The sequence below is a fragment of the Manis pentadactyla genome, chromosome 9, assembly GCF_030020395.1.
Source record: "Manis pentadactyla isolate mManPen7 chromosome 9, mManPen7.hap1, whole genome shotgun sequence".
In the NCBI taxonomy this organism is placed as follows: domain Eukaryota; kingdom Metazoa; phylum Chordata; class Mammalia; order Pholidota; family Manidae; genus Manis; species Manis pentadactyla.
The window spans coordinates 121,439,593-121,456,419 of NC_080027.1; positions in this window are offsets into that span (position 1 = coordinate 121,439,593).

Genomic DNA, 16,827 nt, shown 5'->3' on the forward strand with positions numbered 1-16,827 from the left:
CTGAGGACTGATCCACAGAAAGAAATTCTACCCAAAACAAGAGCGGTAGGCAGTGCCTTCTATGGGGGCACCCCAGGGTGGGACACATGCTCCGTTCCCCCACTCCCAATGCCCTTGTCTGCACCCCACTCTTTGACAGCTTAATGCCACAGTGGGGAGCAGCTGGAGCAGAGGGCAAAAATGGTAAAAGAGAAAGAAGGAAGCATCCAAAAGGAACAGAAACTTAGCCTCTGCACGTCAACGGACATAACATGGTCCAAAGGGACTGCAAATGGGGCTAATTAGGACTACAGGATGCCTAATTATACATTCTGCAGCTTTGTATTGGAACTGGGGGGAAAACAGGAAATATTCCACCATATCCAAGAGGGCCCAGGGCTGTTGTCCCTGTATTAAAGGCTTTCCCCTCCAGTGTTGCCAAATCCTGCCTGTCAATTACAAATCAAAGGAATATTCAGCCTGGAGAGTAATTGGGGAAGGGAGAAAGATAAAGGGGATTTGCTGTCCAGGAACACAACCAGAGTGTCAACCCAAAGGGTCACTCCGTCTTTGCCTGGTGACTTGGTGATTCCTGGATGTTTTTTCCCCTCCCTCCTTTTGATAAGTAAGTGGAAGGTGCAGGGGGAAAAAAATTATTGAAAATACTGAGTATCTTGATCTGGTTGGTGGTTATATTAGCATATACACATGTCACAGTTCATTGTGCTGTGCATTAAGGTTTGTGTATTTTATTGTATGGACCTCAACAACAAAAAAGAATTCATAATAAGTAAATAACAAATGAAAATAATAATAAGTAAATGAAAATGGGAAAGGTAGAGAAGGAACATGTGAGTTGGGGTGTGGAATGGGTAATGATTTCCTAAGAGTATAATGATAAATATGTTCACATGAGAACATAATTTTGAGGCAGCACAGCAGGGTAGAATTGAATCCTGAGTTCAAATCCCATCTCCACCACTTGCCACTATATTAAATGCACCTCAGCACTCTTTCTATAATAAAGTGGATGATAATAATTTCCATAGATTAAATGCGTGTGCAACATTTTGAACTGTCACTGACACAAAGTGGTTGGCTCCTATAGATGTGAGCCATTGTTATGCAGTGGGTATGTTCACAGCCACCACCTCCTTCAATTCTCTCCACAAGGCTGTAAGTGGTATTATTTCTGCTATTTTGATCATTGAAAACACTGTGGCTCAGAAAGCGCCAATAACTGGCCAAAGTCATCACACTAGAATGGGAAGAGCAGGAATTCAGACTCATGCTGTTCCCACACATGTCAGAGTCTGTGCTCCTAAATGCTCTTGTAAGTGGTCCAGCTACCTGACACCAGCCAGGCCACTTTGGAGAAGCCATTCTAGCCAAGAGAAGAGAACAGTTTGTGACTTGCAACTCACTCGGATTCTAAAGGCTTTCCCTCTAAGATTGTTAGAAACAATGAATAAAGTCATGAAAACATGAATGAGTTTGGGATCCCAGCATGTGTAAGCTTTTGAGAAGGGACCTAAATATATGAGGTACATGTGACACATACTACATTTCGTTTCGATTTGACAGAGGAAGGAGCTAACTTTCCCCCCACACTTCTATTAGGTCATGAAATCTGTAATACTGTAGAGATGAGAAGGACCTATGGAGATCACCTGATCTGTCTCCTTCCAAATACCATATCTACATCATCATTTAGACACATAGGTGTGTGACCATGAAAATTTTAGGCTCTCAGATTTCCCGTGCCTCATTACACCATAAGGGAAAGTTTTCCTTTTGCGTGACCCATATAACACATGTGGTAGGCAAGTCCCTCTCCTGGAAGCTCACTCACTGATACTGGCAAGGGGTCTACCCATAGCTCTGGAGAGGTGTCTACAGTGCCCCTCCAGGGGAGCAGCTGGTTCAGGGCAGAATGGGAAGGGCTGGAAGAGTGAAGTCAGCATGTGGGCCAGCCTGAGATCTGTGCATGTCCCCCACCACCAATTTTGTGTCCCGTTTCACATCAACAAACATGGCCTGAGCACTAGTTAATGCCAAGTATTGTGCTGGGCATGAGAATACCCAGAGGTCCCTGATGGGCCTTGAGTGCCTTAAGAAGTTATATATATATATATGTTAATGTATTTAACAATGTTTTACATATACACATATATATAAATGGTGACGGTTATGTATATACATGAAATGTATCATTTTAACCATTTTGAAGTGTACAGTTCTGTGGCAATAAGTACATTCATATTGTCATGCAGCCATTACCACCATGTATCTCCAGAACTTGTCATCTTCCCAAACCGATACTCCATACCCACTGGCTCCCATTCTCCTCCCAGCTCCCGGCAGCCACCATTCTACTTTCTGAATTTGGTGACTCTAGGAAATTCACATAAGCGGAATCATACAGTATTTGTGCTGTTGTGGCTGGCTTATGTCACTTTAGCATAACGTCTTCAAGGTTCACCCATGTTGTGACATGCGTCAGAATTTCCTTCCTTTTTATGGATAAATAACATCCCCTTCTTGGTACATACCACATCTTATTTATCCATTCATCCACAGATGGACACTTGGGTTGCTCCCACCCTTCAGCTACTGCGATAATGCTCCTTTGTACATTTTATAAATATCTGTTTGAATCCCTGCTTTCAGTTATTTTGGTTATATTCCCAGAAGTAGAATTTCTGCATCATATGGTAATTTTAATGTTCAACTTTTTCAAGAACTGCCATGCTGTGTTCCATAGCAGCTGCATCCTTCTACATCCCCACCAACAAGACACACCACTCCAATTTCTCTTCATTGAGCTAACAATTGTTATTTTCTAGGTTCTTTTGGTTTTGGTTTTGGTTTTTGGTAATAACCACCCTAAAGGGTGTGGCCTTGGAAGGGTTTAAGCATGGTGCTCCAAGGCTCATTAAAGAGAGAGATTCATCCAGAAAGTCCCGCTGAAGAGATGACATCTGACCTAGGCATCTAACGATGGGCAGGAGTTCTCCAGGCAGGCAGAGGAGGAAAGCCACATAGTTGAAAGAGGTAACACTGAACGGTGGAATGGAGAGAGCCTAGAAATTCTAAGGCCTATTTAAAAGCAGCAGGTGGTCAGCATGAGCTGGAATGTAGGGTGTGTAGGGGAGAGCGTCCAGATGTGAGGCGAGAGGCAGATTTAAGGGCTAGAAATTCCACTGAGGTCTTGGGCTTTGGGCATTCGGGAGCCATTGGTAACGGTATGCGGAAGTGCTGTGCAAACTTCAACACATTATATAATTGTAAGAATTTAGATCAGAAAGGAGAGAAATGTTTTTAAAGAAACAAATGTGCTAAGAGTAATACACAGTACCCGGGAAATAGAGGCAGCTTCTGACACTGGGTCCCCAGGGTGCTGGCACCCACCCAGTCCCTCCCTGTTCGCTCCCAAGTACAGAGGCAACCGAATGCCTGCCCCTTATGCTCCTGGGAGACGGTCTCTGCTGTCCACTAGGTGGGAGAGTCACGGCCTTCTAGGCCTGGAGGGACCACGGGAGGCCAGCCTACTCTCATGGACCATTGCACTCCACAATGCCTCTCTTCTGAGTTTCCTAGAAAATCTCAAACCGAAACAGCCACCTGCCTCTGACACCTTCCAAGTCTGACGTCCGGCCCAAATGAGGCCTCTCCCACGCAGCTGTCTCACTGTTCCTTCTGCCCTGAGGAGGGGCAGAGGATTCTTCTTTATAATTTGACATACAGGAGATCTATAAACTCACAGAATCCTTTTTTAATGCAAAAGCCAAAAAGGACACTGGATAAACTGCTCCGTCTAACCCTCAGCTACTCAGTTCTCCACTCCGGTTTCTCATTGTCTATCCTTCTAGAAGTATTTGAGCCAGTCCAGACTTCCGCCTGTGAACTAGCCAGGATTGTTTCGCCTAAATCTGGAGGCATCAGGTCCTAAATTCCGAAGTCATGCTGTTAAGAGGAAAGCCCTGGACCAGGCTCACCACCCCAAGTCAGAAGGGCTGGACAGCCAACGGGCCGGCCTCCACTTGAGGGTTCCTGGGATCAAGGCTTCTCCTGGGAGGGAAGCCTACAGCTCCTCATAAAGGAGTAAGGAGTGGGGTCAACAGCCAAAGGTGGGAGCTGAGTAGGGAAGAGGGTGGGGCAATCCTGAAAAAGAAGAGATGGGCCCGATGGGCCCTGGTGCAAGTAGCCTGGATGCTGAATCTGGGGCTGGCGGCTGCCTGCTCGCATCTGCAGACCTTTGGTGCAAAGGCCGCTAGCATGACTGAAGGGCAGCACGGAAGGGCACGTGGGCAGCCTTCCCCTGAGCCATCCCCAGACGGGTCGGGGCTGAGCTGAGGTGTTTCAAGTCGTGGTGTAATCACAGCTGCTCCAGCTGCCGAGGTCCCGCCCGCGTCACTCCCCAGGAATCTGGTTCTTGTTTACCATGAAGAAGTGTGGTTATTACAGAGCCCGGTGGCCCTCCTCCAGCTTCCCAAGAGGGCGCGTGAAGGAGCCCAGGGCCTGGAGAGGGAGACGTGCTGAGTGGGAAGACACAGACTTCCAGGGCCCTGCCCCTCCCAGTTGGGGCCCAGAGGGACGTGGAGGATACTGTTGGCCCAGATGCCTGGGATCAACCTTCTACAGACTTGGGAAAAGGAAGAGCAGAGAAACAGAAGAAGCAAAAGAAGGCAGACAGGCTGGGAACAGGGTCAAGGGACCAGGAAGAACTGGCGTCAAGGCAACACGACCTATTATGTGCTCTGCACAGTGTAAATAAAATGACAGAAACCCGGGGAGGGAGCAAAGCCTCTGAGATTTATGTTCTGCAAACTGTGTCCATCCTTAGCCACTTGTGCCATGCCTGTCGCAGAATATGACACATTTTTGCCAGATGGATGGAGTCCACGGTGGATGGCACACAGAGAAAGACGGTAAAGGTCACGGTAGTCGCTCCCATTTATTGAGTGCGTTTGTTTTCCCGACCTGACTCTAAGTGCTGGACTCTAAGTGTCGACTCAGCCAGTCCCCACAACAGCCCTACAAGTAGGTGTTACTAATATTCTCCCAGGGGCCCAGTTGAGGACCCTGAGGCCCAGTGAATTTAAGTGACTTTAAGGTAGGACTGGAGTGGACATTTAGGTGCAGGAAGCTAGGACAACACTGTCCCCTTGGGCACCATGCTCTCCTGAACTGGGAGCAGGACGAGCTGGAAGAGGCGCACCCGTGGCCAGGGCTGCAGCTGGGCTGGAAGCTCCATCCTAGAATTTTCCATCTTCCATCAATGACCCTGCTGTGACCTCATCCCCATGCCTGCCACTGGGTGGGCTCCACTGTACCCCTATCCTAGGCTCAGAAAAAAATTGAATGTGACTAAGATGGTTAGGTTTTTCCCAAACCAAAATTCCAATAATCTATCAATTAAGTTCAAGATCTCGGTGCAAAAGCCGTAAAAAGGCAAGGGCCCAGGGACTGGAGCCAGAGCTCAGTGTCTTGTTCTCTCTGTCTCTTTGTGGCCTCTCCTCGACGCCTTTCCCTCTTAGGTGCCCTCCGTGTGTTTCAGAATACTGTTCAAATTAGGAGGTATTTATAAAACACCAGCTTGGTTCACTGACTCCCCATACAGCTGTCCGCTCTGTTCTCCCCGGGAAGCTGAGCTAACAAGGTAGTAGGAACATCAGGTCATTTTCTGGTTTTCAGAATTTCCAGAGGCCATCGTGCTGTAAATGGAAATGTCAATGTGGGATCATTGCATGGGCCTTGATGCCGTTTTCCAGCCACCATTTATCCGTGATCGATCCCTGAGAAAGACAGAGAACTCGAATCATCAGTCAAGCAGACAAGAGCATCAGGCAGCCAGGCCAGAAGGAAAAGCACAGCTCCCCTGAAGAGAGAGGGAAGATAGGCGTCTGGCCCAGGCAGTATCTCTGCCACGGGGACGACATGGGCTGCAGGGAAAGGCGTCGAGCTCAGACCTGGCCTCAGCAGATAAGGCGTGGAGAGAGGGCCCAGCTGATCACCGGACTTGTCCTTTCACATCTGACGGCTGTGGGAAGCTCTCTCTAGGAAATGGGGAAGGAAGGGGTGAGGAGGCACCTAAACACCTCACAAGGAGGAGGAAGCATGAGCTTTGGAGCAAGGTTGGAAGATGACAAGTCCTGGAACTAGTTAATTTAAACACACACACACACACACACACACACACACACACGACAAGTCCTGGAACTAGTTAATTTAAACACACACACACACACACACACACACACACACACACACACACACACACACACTAGTTAATTTAAACACACACACACACACACACACACACACACGACAAGTCCTGGAACTAGTTAATTTAAACACACACACACACACACACACACACACACACACACTAGTTAATTTAAACACACACACACACACACACACACACACCCCGGAGGCTGACAGCGTCTGTGGGGAGGCTACAGTTTTCTTTGGCTGGTTTCTCCGCCTTCAGGTCTGGCTGAGGACATGGGGCCAGGCATTTACCACTGGGCATTTTCGTCAGTTTCACTTCCTGTTTCTCATGCTGAAAGCATAATAATCATCATAATGATAATAACGATTCCAGCACCCTTGCCTCTGTCTCCTATTTATCTAGGGCCTCCCAGAAGTGTATGTATAAGTGGGAGGGGGAGAATACAGCTTATCTACTCATCAATCAGCAACTAGGGATGGGGGCAGGCACGGAGGTGAGAGTGGGGGATGGGAATTAGTAATGGAAATTACTAAACGGTTTTTTTCCTAGGAGGAGGAATCTAAAGGGTTTGTAGTTCCTCAAATGACTGTTCTCACCATACAGACCTTAGTAAACCCCTCTCCCAAGAGCCTCCAAAAATAAGTCCTCCTGAAAACCTTTCCACCCGCTAATCTGCCCCAGTCAGGGAAATCCTTGTGATGTGAGGCTCAGAGAGTTTAAGGTAACTTCCTAGAGTCAGCAGGAAGGGTAGGACCAGGCCAGACTTCTGGTTCCATTAAGAACTGTAACCAAGAAGGGAATTTCCAACTCTATGGGGAACTTGCAAAAGTTGGTAGGAAAAACCACAACTACTTCTGCTAAGGAAAACACACGCAGTCCCTGCAGATGCCAAACCCTAGGACAGTAAGAGAGAGCGCTCTCCCTGAGCATGTGTTGGGAACATCTAAGATTAGGAGGGGGGAAGAGGGGGTAGGTGCAGCAGCTTCCAGGCTTTGGTCAGGACAAGGGTTTGTGGAATAGAGGTATCAGCACAGTATTTTAATTTTTTACCACCAGTATAGAGCTGTATTCTAAGGACAAAGGTTGAGCGCTTTGCCAGGTGCCCGGGGGACTCAGATGGGAGAGGAGGAAGTAGGGGAGGGAGCCATATCTTGACGATAATAGTGATGCAGTCTTCCTGTAGACCCTGCCCTCCCAGTGGGCATCTGAGGTGAAGGGGAGGCAAGAAGGGAGCAGGTGGCTCAAGGGTCCTTTCCTTATGAACAAAAAAGCCAGGTGAAGAACAAGATAAAACCACCAGAGACAGCCCCCTACTCGTGTTGAAATTTTTAAAAACACTCATTTCAACCCTGGCTATCTCAGCATTGCAGAGCCCGTAGAAGGTGGTCCCTTCCCTCTGCCTCTCTTCCCAGAAGCAACTACCACAGGCCCAGGACCAGCTACATAATTTGCAGGACCCAGTATAAAATGAAAACAAGGCTGGTTGTTCAGAAATTGTTAAGAATGTCAAGAGAGTGACAGCAGAGCATTAAACCAAGCACGGGGTCCTGTAAGCCCAACACCCCTTGTGACTGCACAAGTCACATGCCCATGAAGCTGCCCTGCATAGAATCACTCTGAATCCTTGCACAATTGTGCCGCCTCCTGTTTTCTTACCGTGATATGCACGCAACTCCTGAACAAGGAAGAAGAACAGAGAAAAACACCACCCTACCCCAAATACATTGGCGTCTGTGTAGGGCTTTGTTGAAGAAGGTATTCCACATCTAAAAGGAAGTTTGGTTTTTTGAACTCGATGGAAGGGATATTTTAAATTTCTCCCAATGCTGTTTTAGGAAGTTGTCCTTTCTTGCATCCCTGTCCTCACATCCCACATCAAATTGGTCGGCAGTTCTCGCCCCCTCTGTCTCAGCAGGGCCTCCCGTATCCTGCCCTCTTTTCCATCTCCCCTGCTACTGCCCTAGTTTCCTCTCACCTAGAATATTCCAGCAACCAGATAGCTAGATTCCTTGCTTCAACCCCCAGTGTTTCCAATCCATCCTTCACTCTGCTTGTTATACTTGGGCTTCGGTTAGTTACTCTCTAAGACATTTCTCCCCTAGGTCGTAAACGGCTCGATTCCCAGTCACCTGCAGCTGCCCAGTAGCCCTGAGAAGAGGGGTCCGAGCCTTCCGGGTACTTCTGCCTCACCTCCTTTCCATACCTCTCCTTTCCCTTGAGGCCCATGTTCTGGACTACAGCTCAGCCTGCCAAACTCTCAATAAAGACAGCACTGCTCTTCTGTCTAAATTCCACAGGAAAGCATGACATCGGAAGTCCCATCTCCTATTACAACCAAAATGTGGCCAATTGGAAAGATTAGGAAGCTCTGCCTCCTATGGATCAATAAGGAGCAAAAAGGTTAATGAAAGCCATGGAGAGGGCCGCTCAGTATTTTTTGTAGACACAGGCTTGTCTGGCCTGGCATCAACCCAAAAGATAGAGAGACCTGACTTCCATAACCTCCATTATCCATCACAAAGTAATGGGCAACTCAGCATTGCCTCAAAGAGTGAGGGCCTTGACAGCTACTTTAAGGAGGAAGTCCCAATAAAAAATGCCTTGCCTTCACATTTTAAGAAGCCTTATTGGTACCCTGATCTCACTGTAAGACTAACCGAAATTACTTGGTCCAGAATATGACAGTTGCATCAAGTTAAAACCCAAAGGAAATATGATAGAGTCATGGAGCTCATTTATTTTTGCATCGATTTTTAGTTTTCACAAATTACTTACTCCATGGCCATATCTTAGAATTTGGAGGTGAGAATAAATGTACCAAGTAATTGGAATGAAGGGGTGGATGAAAGATGCATTGTGGAGAATGACTGGTAGGACTTCATTACCATTAAAACCTGGGAGCTCATAGTAAGTCCTACAGAGGAATGTAGCCAGGTTCCTGGATTTGGCAATAGTAAAAGACATGATGGTTTAGTTTAGAGGATGAGAGGAGTAGCCTGTGTGGGTGACTGTGTATTGGAAAGGAGGAAAAAGAGAACATGTAACACTAATAAACAAATCACAACAACCACATCCAATAAAATAGAGATCAGGAGGCTCGATTTCAGATAAAGGCAAAGGAACATTCCCCTTTCACATTTTCACAGTATTAGAACCCCAGCTTAAAAAGGCCAAGGCCAGAGCTCAGATAATGGGAAATATTCTCTTTCTTAGGATCTAACAAAAAAAAGGAGCCAATAGGCAATGGAACTGGAGTCAAAAAGGAGAAAGTGATTTCTGAAGATCCATTTGTGAGATTCTGTAGGAAGGGGAAGGGAGGGAGAACTAGGCCGATGGAGCCTCTGCTCTGAGTAAGGCGCCTCATATACCTTGCCTCGTTCAAGCCGCACGCCTCGCACACGTACGTAAGTTTATTATTCCCATTGTGTGGCTTAACAGAGAAAAACCTACCAAATACTCAGCAATGGACAGAAACCAGCACTTGAAACCAGGTCTTTCTGAGCCCCCAAAGCATACACCTTGTCATCTCCCTATGACTATGAGCAGCCAGCCAGAAAGTCTCCTTTCCCAGGGATGGTGATCTATCCAGATCTGTCTATCTATCCAGTGATCTGTCCAGAACATTCATTCAGTCATTAGACAGACCTTAACTGGGTGCTCATTACATGTCAGGCTATGGTTTAGCTGAAGTTGTGCTGCTTTGGGGAGGGGTATTCAAAGGACCCTTAAAGATCCCTTCTGGCAACAGAATTCAGCACCTGCAGGAAACCCAGCCATAGCTGTAGCCCCCTTCTCTGCTGTTGTCAGTATCTGACGAGTTTTGTTAGAGGGGCTGGAACAAGGCCGCACTGCCCTTCTGCCCAGGCTAGAAAGAACAGAAGAAGGGAAAGCAATCAGGAAGTCCGAGGGTCAGATTGGACTCCAACAGTCTCTCACAGGATCCTGTGTTAAAAATAGACCAGTGCACAGTCTCTGTTGAGGATAATGGAAAAGTTCTGGAGATGGACAGTGGTGATGGTTGCACAACATTGTGAACGTACTTGAATGCCAATGGAATGATACACTTGAAAACAGTTCACATTGTACATTTCCTGTTATATACATCTTACCGCAGGTTTTAAAAAAAAATTAAGGTACACTGCAAAGTAAATTCTTGAAAACAGTTTTGAAACATGCTGTGCAATACTGCTCCCAAAGGTACACCTATCCAAAGAACTGACCTCTCAGACCGTTCACACGGCTTGCTTCATTTTAGTTTTAAGCTATCAGTGCAAAAAAGGAAGGGAGGGAGGGAGGGAGGGAGGGGAAAGGAAGGAAAGAAGGGGAGGAAAAATAGCAAAAGCTCCATTCATTTACATGTGGACAGTCATGCCCTTAGTCTGTTTCCCTAAAAGAGAACAAGAATTCGTTCTGGCTTGTTTCCCACCAACAGTATCAGAGTCTGATAGATAAAGAGTAACATAAACGGAAGCGATAAAGCTCACATAAAAAGAAGGTGCCTAAAAATAAACATAAATCACAAAGATTGTTAAGTGACTGACGACAGCAACAAAATAGGCCCAGGACTATGTCTTTCCAGCCCGAGCCCCACAACCACCAGGTCACTCTGACCTCCCCTGGCAGGCAGCCCCGGGCCCATGGAAAAGGTGACTTCCTGCCCAGGATGGAAGGGGCCTGGCAGCCACGAGGGCCTGAGCCACGCAGGGCGTCTCAGGTCCGGGCCTGAGTGTCAGTGATACCGGCTTCCGAGGGGCGGACCGCGCAGCAGTGCATCTCCTGGGTCCCGGCACCACCGGGAGGTGCCCCCCCACTGCCCCCACACAGACGCCCCGCGTGCTCCTGGGGCCCGCCTGCCCGCCGCGCTGGAGGGCATCTCTGCGTTCCAGATATGGAAATAGCTAGGCTTGAATAAAGGTATTCAAACAGGTAGTTCCTTTCCCTCCATGGAGCGAAAAGGCAAAGTGACTACCTCAATGTTGTCATTGGAACCAGACTCCTATTCCAGGCACAGCTCCAGGGTCTTCCACAAAACTTTAAGAAGTTCCTGACTAGGGAACAAAACTGCAATCAGGGGAAAGGACTCAAGCCTGGACTCACAGCCTTATTATTACCGCCCCTCCTCCACCTCCCATCTTTGAGGGAGAAGCGGCCTCTATCCCTGTTTTTGTCAGCAGAGGGGGCCATTGCTCCACATCGGTGGTCTTCCTGCGGGGCTGAGCCGGTACTCGCTAAGGGCGAGGATCCCCCCTAGGCCTTGAGGGTCATTTTAGCTCTCCCCTGCCCATGTGCTGCCTGCATTTATTTAGCGAATGTCACCCTATTTTAGATAAGGAAGGACCCACAGGGATCATCTGGTCCCAGGCAGCTGGATGTTTCCCCCACTCTGCAAGAGCTCCCGAAATAAACTCCAGCACCTCACCTGACTGCTGTCACAAGGCTGTCATTGGGCTGCTGGCTACCCACAGCCCCCGCTACAGGAGCCAGGTGAGGGCAGATAACGCCTGCCCCCCGCCCCCCCCCCCCAACTCTGCATTAGCCCCTGCAGGGGGAGCAGAGGTTCCTCCTCCTGCCCAGGGCACCTGCTGCCACCCTCCTGGCCACCTGACGGACCGTGCCTGAGAGCCCAAAGGCTGGAGCCCCTTCCGCTCCCCTTTGAGGTCTTTGCTCTACGAAGCACCCTTTGTAGAGGTAAGTTCGGGCTCACGAGACAACCCCATTTAGAATCTACTCCCACCCCTCCTTGCCCCCGGTGCATCTGTCTTTTCTTCACTCCATCTGGTGTCCTCAGAGGAATGGCCAATTAAACTGAAAAGAACTGGCCTATTTTTGGTGTTTTTCAGCTAAGACCTGGAGGAATAGCCACAAAGTTTGGAAAGTGCCCCAGGGAGACTGAAAAGCTCTGGGGTTGGCTAGTTATTCTAGGATTGGCAGGTCCTAAGTCCCACAAGCTGGCTGCTCCACTTTAAGGCTCCATCCCATTCTCTGGGTCGTCAGATTTGGCCATGGGGTAAAACGGGAGGTAGGGGCAATAGCCTTTCAGGGGCTCTCCCTCCATATTGTCCCGGAAGAAAGAAGCCCATTTATTTGCCTTGTTATTTGCTGCAAAGTCAGATCAGCAACAATTTGGAAATAAGGATTGTTGTTCTCTGCAGGGTGGTGGGAGTTGGGGAGTGAGGAGGTGGGATGCAGGGAGGGAACAGGAGTGGGGGTGAAGTACAGATCACCATCTCAGGGTCCTTTACTCGCATTCAAACAAATATTGTTTCCTCCCCCAAAATTACTGTCTTTCCAAAAAGAAAATTCATCATGTTACTTCCCTGCATTAAAACATCCTTTGGTTCCTCATTTGTCTGCTTAACTGATAAACTGCTTCACTGGACTTATAATGTCCCTTTAAACCGGCCCACACTTTTCTCACCAGATTCAATTCCTGCCATCATTTGCTCTAGCCACCCTGAATTTTTCACCAGCCCCTTTCACCTATTGTTGTTACCACACATTTCAAGTCTTCTGCCAGGAATTCCCTTCTCTCCCTAGCAAATGCTACTCATTAGTGAGCTTGCAGTGCAAAAAATACATCTCTGAAGCTTTTTTTCTTTTTAAATCACCTCTAGGAACTAGTCTCTCTGCTGAGCTTCCCTAGAACTTTGATCATACGCCCATCGGACCTTAAACCAAACACATTTTAATAGTTGTTTATATGTCTCTGTTCCATGTAAAATATGAGCTTCCTGAGAGTAAGCCATGTGTTTTATACACCTGTATACACTGAGTTCTCACCATGGAATCCAGTGAATCTTTACTGATGAATAGCCTGATGAATTAGGACAACACTCTTAGAAGTGGAAAAAAACATTTCCTCCAAAAAAATCCAGGGGGAAGACAGGCAGTTTGGTGAACTGATCTCTCCCAGGGAGGTGAGGTGTCCTGTGTGGAGTCGGATAGCTAGTCAGATGGGTGCCTTTGGCCATGGCTGTTATGTAAAATCTCCGGATGGAAGATCTGAAACTTGACCATGGGTGGATCTGGTTGCCAAGTGACATTCTGCTACAATGAAGGAAGACACTACCTCCTCTTTCCTCACCTGTCCTCTGAGCCACATCTCACATTCCCATTTCCTCCAAGAAGGCCTCCCTGAACACTCCTAGTCCTCTCTCCCCAGCTTAGGGTACCAGGTTCTTGCAGTTTTTGCCTGGGTGGACAGCACAACACTGGTGTTATGTCTTCTCCTCAGAAAAAGTTTATTGATGCTGTTGAAATTGCCTGCTTAGATTCTTAGAGATTGTCCTGTACATACTCTGCCCCACTTCCCACCCTTCTCCACTGGGCTTTGTATCCTGGAAGGTTAGCCTTTGGGAACTACACCAAACAGACTATCTTGTCCTCTGGCTTTTGGTCGTGTCTGGCCAATGGGAGGCATATTGGCCCGAAGTTGGCAGTGCCTGCCTTCCTCTACAGAAGACCTGTACTGTGGCCCCCACCCCCCAACCCCCACATCATCCAGGGCCTCACCCAGAGCCACGCTCTCTAAGATGGAGGCAGCCAGTCCTTCCTCTGTCCTACCTGGCTGCCCCGTGGGTTCTTCACTGGCCCTCAAGAGTTTGCTATAACCCCGCCCATGTTCCATAAATGACCTCTTGGTCAGACTCTCCCCCATTTCTCCGTCTTGAGTGGGACTGACACAGTGTCCATGGGAACCTTCTGACACACCCGATGGCTCTCCAGCCAACGTACTGCAGTGAACAGGTACCCTTGGGGTTGTACACTTCCAACTGTAACACACAGGGCATCTTTCTCACCAGGAGGATTTGAGTAAGTGAGGCCCTTAGCTCAAGGTTCCCCAACATCTCAGGCACCTGAGATCTAAACAAGGAGGACTTCAGCATGCTGAATCATTTCCCCTAGTTCCAGGACTTCAATAAAAAGATAAGCTCCAGACGAAAAACTTTTTCCCCAGGAGCTTCTCTGTGCACTGCCCTAGATTGCCTGGAGGACCTTGAGAACCAGATCTGAAACATGCTGCCTGAAGGGAAACCGAGGCCTAGAAAGGAGAAGCAGCTCCCGCCATAGGTCAACAGGAGAGGGTGGGAGGGTCAGGTGTGCTGCGGAAGGTAGATGGATGCTGACACTCTGAGCTGAGAGGGTTGCAGGTGGGGCAGGCATGCATGCAAGGGGACAGGGCTACGGGAAGGAAAAGATAAGCAGGTGTGCGTACGCGCTGCACATATATACACGTGCAGAGGGGAGGGAGGTGCGCTGGAAACAAGGCTTTGGCAAAATTAAGACTTGCTCATGGGACTTTTGCCAAGCTCTTTCTCCCTTCAACTCCTCTGCCCACACTGTCCTCACCAGTTATCACCCTTTCCCAGTGCCAGGACCTGGGGACTGAGTTGTGCCTGGGGGACAGTCCCACCAGCTGGCTCCCTCCCTGGCCCAAATTGCCTCTTCCCACTGCTCCTCCCATAAAGAAGAGCTGGCACCCTCGGCCCAGCTCCCCTTGCCAGATGAGACACTTGAGCTGGGAGATGACGGGCGCTCTCTTTTTAACCAGCCTCGGCTCATGGGACTGGCTTTCGTCCAGGCAGACATATGCAGGCCTCCAAGCAGGGCACACAGCGCCATTTATCTCCAGCTAGGTTCTCTTCAGGCAGAGCAGGCAGGGTGGGGCTTTCTCATTGTATTCAAGCTTCAGCTGGCGCCACTGAATTGCCCCGGCCTTAGCCTTTGCTCTTTTCCCAACCCGGTAGGTAAAAATAACCCCCCTATTTTGGCACCTTTGGGGAGTTGAATGGGGGCAGGGGGAGGAGGGCTGCTGGGAATGCAGAGTAAGCACTGGAGGTGGGGGGCATTTTTTTTCAGGAGCCCAGGGGAGAGTACTGCTCCAAACCTTGGCTCTGCTACCAACCAAAGGGACAAGGGTGGCTGGGGTCTCAGCATCTCACTTTTTCAGCTCTGAAGAGCCTGGGCACTATTCATTCATGACCTCCAAGGCAGGAGGCACCGCAGGCAATGGGAGGTCGGAGGAGCCAATAGTCAGGGCTAGTAATGGGCAGGGGCCGTCACCACGGAAATCCTTTGCTGACCTCCAGCCCCGATCCTTCACCTTTTTTTGTTGCGGGTGGTACTCCAGGACATCCAGTCCATGTCCACCACCAGATGTGTCTCATTGTATTTCAATTCTTCACCCAAGCTTTGACTTCCCACTGAATTAGAGAGCAAGGACACACGTGTCTCGTTCCTGCCTGAGCTGCCCCAGCACGGCCCGAAGACCCTGGGCCCTGACTCGCAGAGCCGAGAGAAGACAGGCGGAGGAGCGGGGCGGTGGGCGTGGCGCCCCCTGGAGCCCCGGTAGGGCCTGCAGTTGGGTGCGGGGCGGATCCCCCGAGCCCCGGGGCCCCTACCGGGTTTCTGACTTCACTGACTGCGGTCGGAGAAATCTCAGCCTTGCTCCTCCTGCAGCCCCAGCTCCACCCAGACGCTCCCAGCTAAAGCTACACGCTTCGGGAAGTAGGAGGACTTAAGTGCAGGAGAAAAGAAAGAACAGAGGGATTACTCACTCTATGCAGCTGCCTCGGGCCAGGTCAAGCTTTGAAGGGGTAGGAGGGGTGGCGTGTGACACAGCAGCTGGGAACCAGTTGTCCCTGCAGGAAGCCCGGGCCCCGGAAGCGCCTGACCCCTGCTGCAGCAGGACGGAGGGAAAGCACCTGTGACCCGTCCCGCGCCTGGTGACCCCCGCGCCGGGAAGTGTGAAGCCGCCTCCCTCTCGCGCCTGCCTCTTTGCCTGGCCATCTCCCTGACGTTTTGGGGCAGAGGGTGGCTGGGTTCCAAGGAGAGGAGAGGGCTCCACGAACGGGGCTCACCACGAGGGGACTGGGGCCAGGACAATGTGCGGCAGCTGCTCCCAAGCTACGGCCACGGGACAGGATACCGGGAACGAGGTGCCTGAACCCATCCCGTGAGCTCACCTCAGTCTCCAGCTGTGCCTGGGGAATGGCGGTGGGACAGAACTAAGCAATGTTGATTTAGCAACCAGAGAAAACAGCAGCGCAAGCCAGCTAACCGTTGAGGGACAGAAGGGAGAGAGAGGGGGGAGAGGTGAGCAAGCCCTGCGCCCACCGTTTCCTCCACCCCCGGGGTTGCTTCGCTTGGCGAATTTGGGACAGAATTGATGTTTGACGAGGAAGCCCCAAGAGTCAAAGCCCTGACCTGAAATTATGTTGGAGGAACCCCAAGAGTGACTCCCTCGCATCTTCAAGATCAGAAATGGAGGGAGGGCCCAGCAGCTGGTGGCCCCACGCCTTCTCCCCTTTCATCTCTACCACCTTTTCTCCAGCTCAGAACAGGAGCCTCATACTGCGCTCGCTTCCACTTCCGAAATAGCTCCCCTTCCTACCCATTCACATGCAGATTTACACAAACTCAAAACCCAGAAGAGAGTGTAGGTAACTTGGGAGTTTTCTCTAAACCCACTGCCTGGCTTTTGTTAAATTCTGAGCACGTGGCCTACAACACTGTCCTTGCTCCTTATCTCTGACAAACACCACTAAAGTATTCCTTTTTTTTTTCCACACATAGCAGTTGCTCAGTAAATCACTGTTAAAAGAATAAAT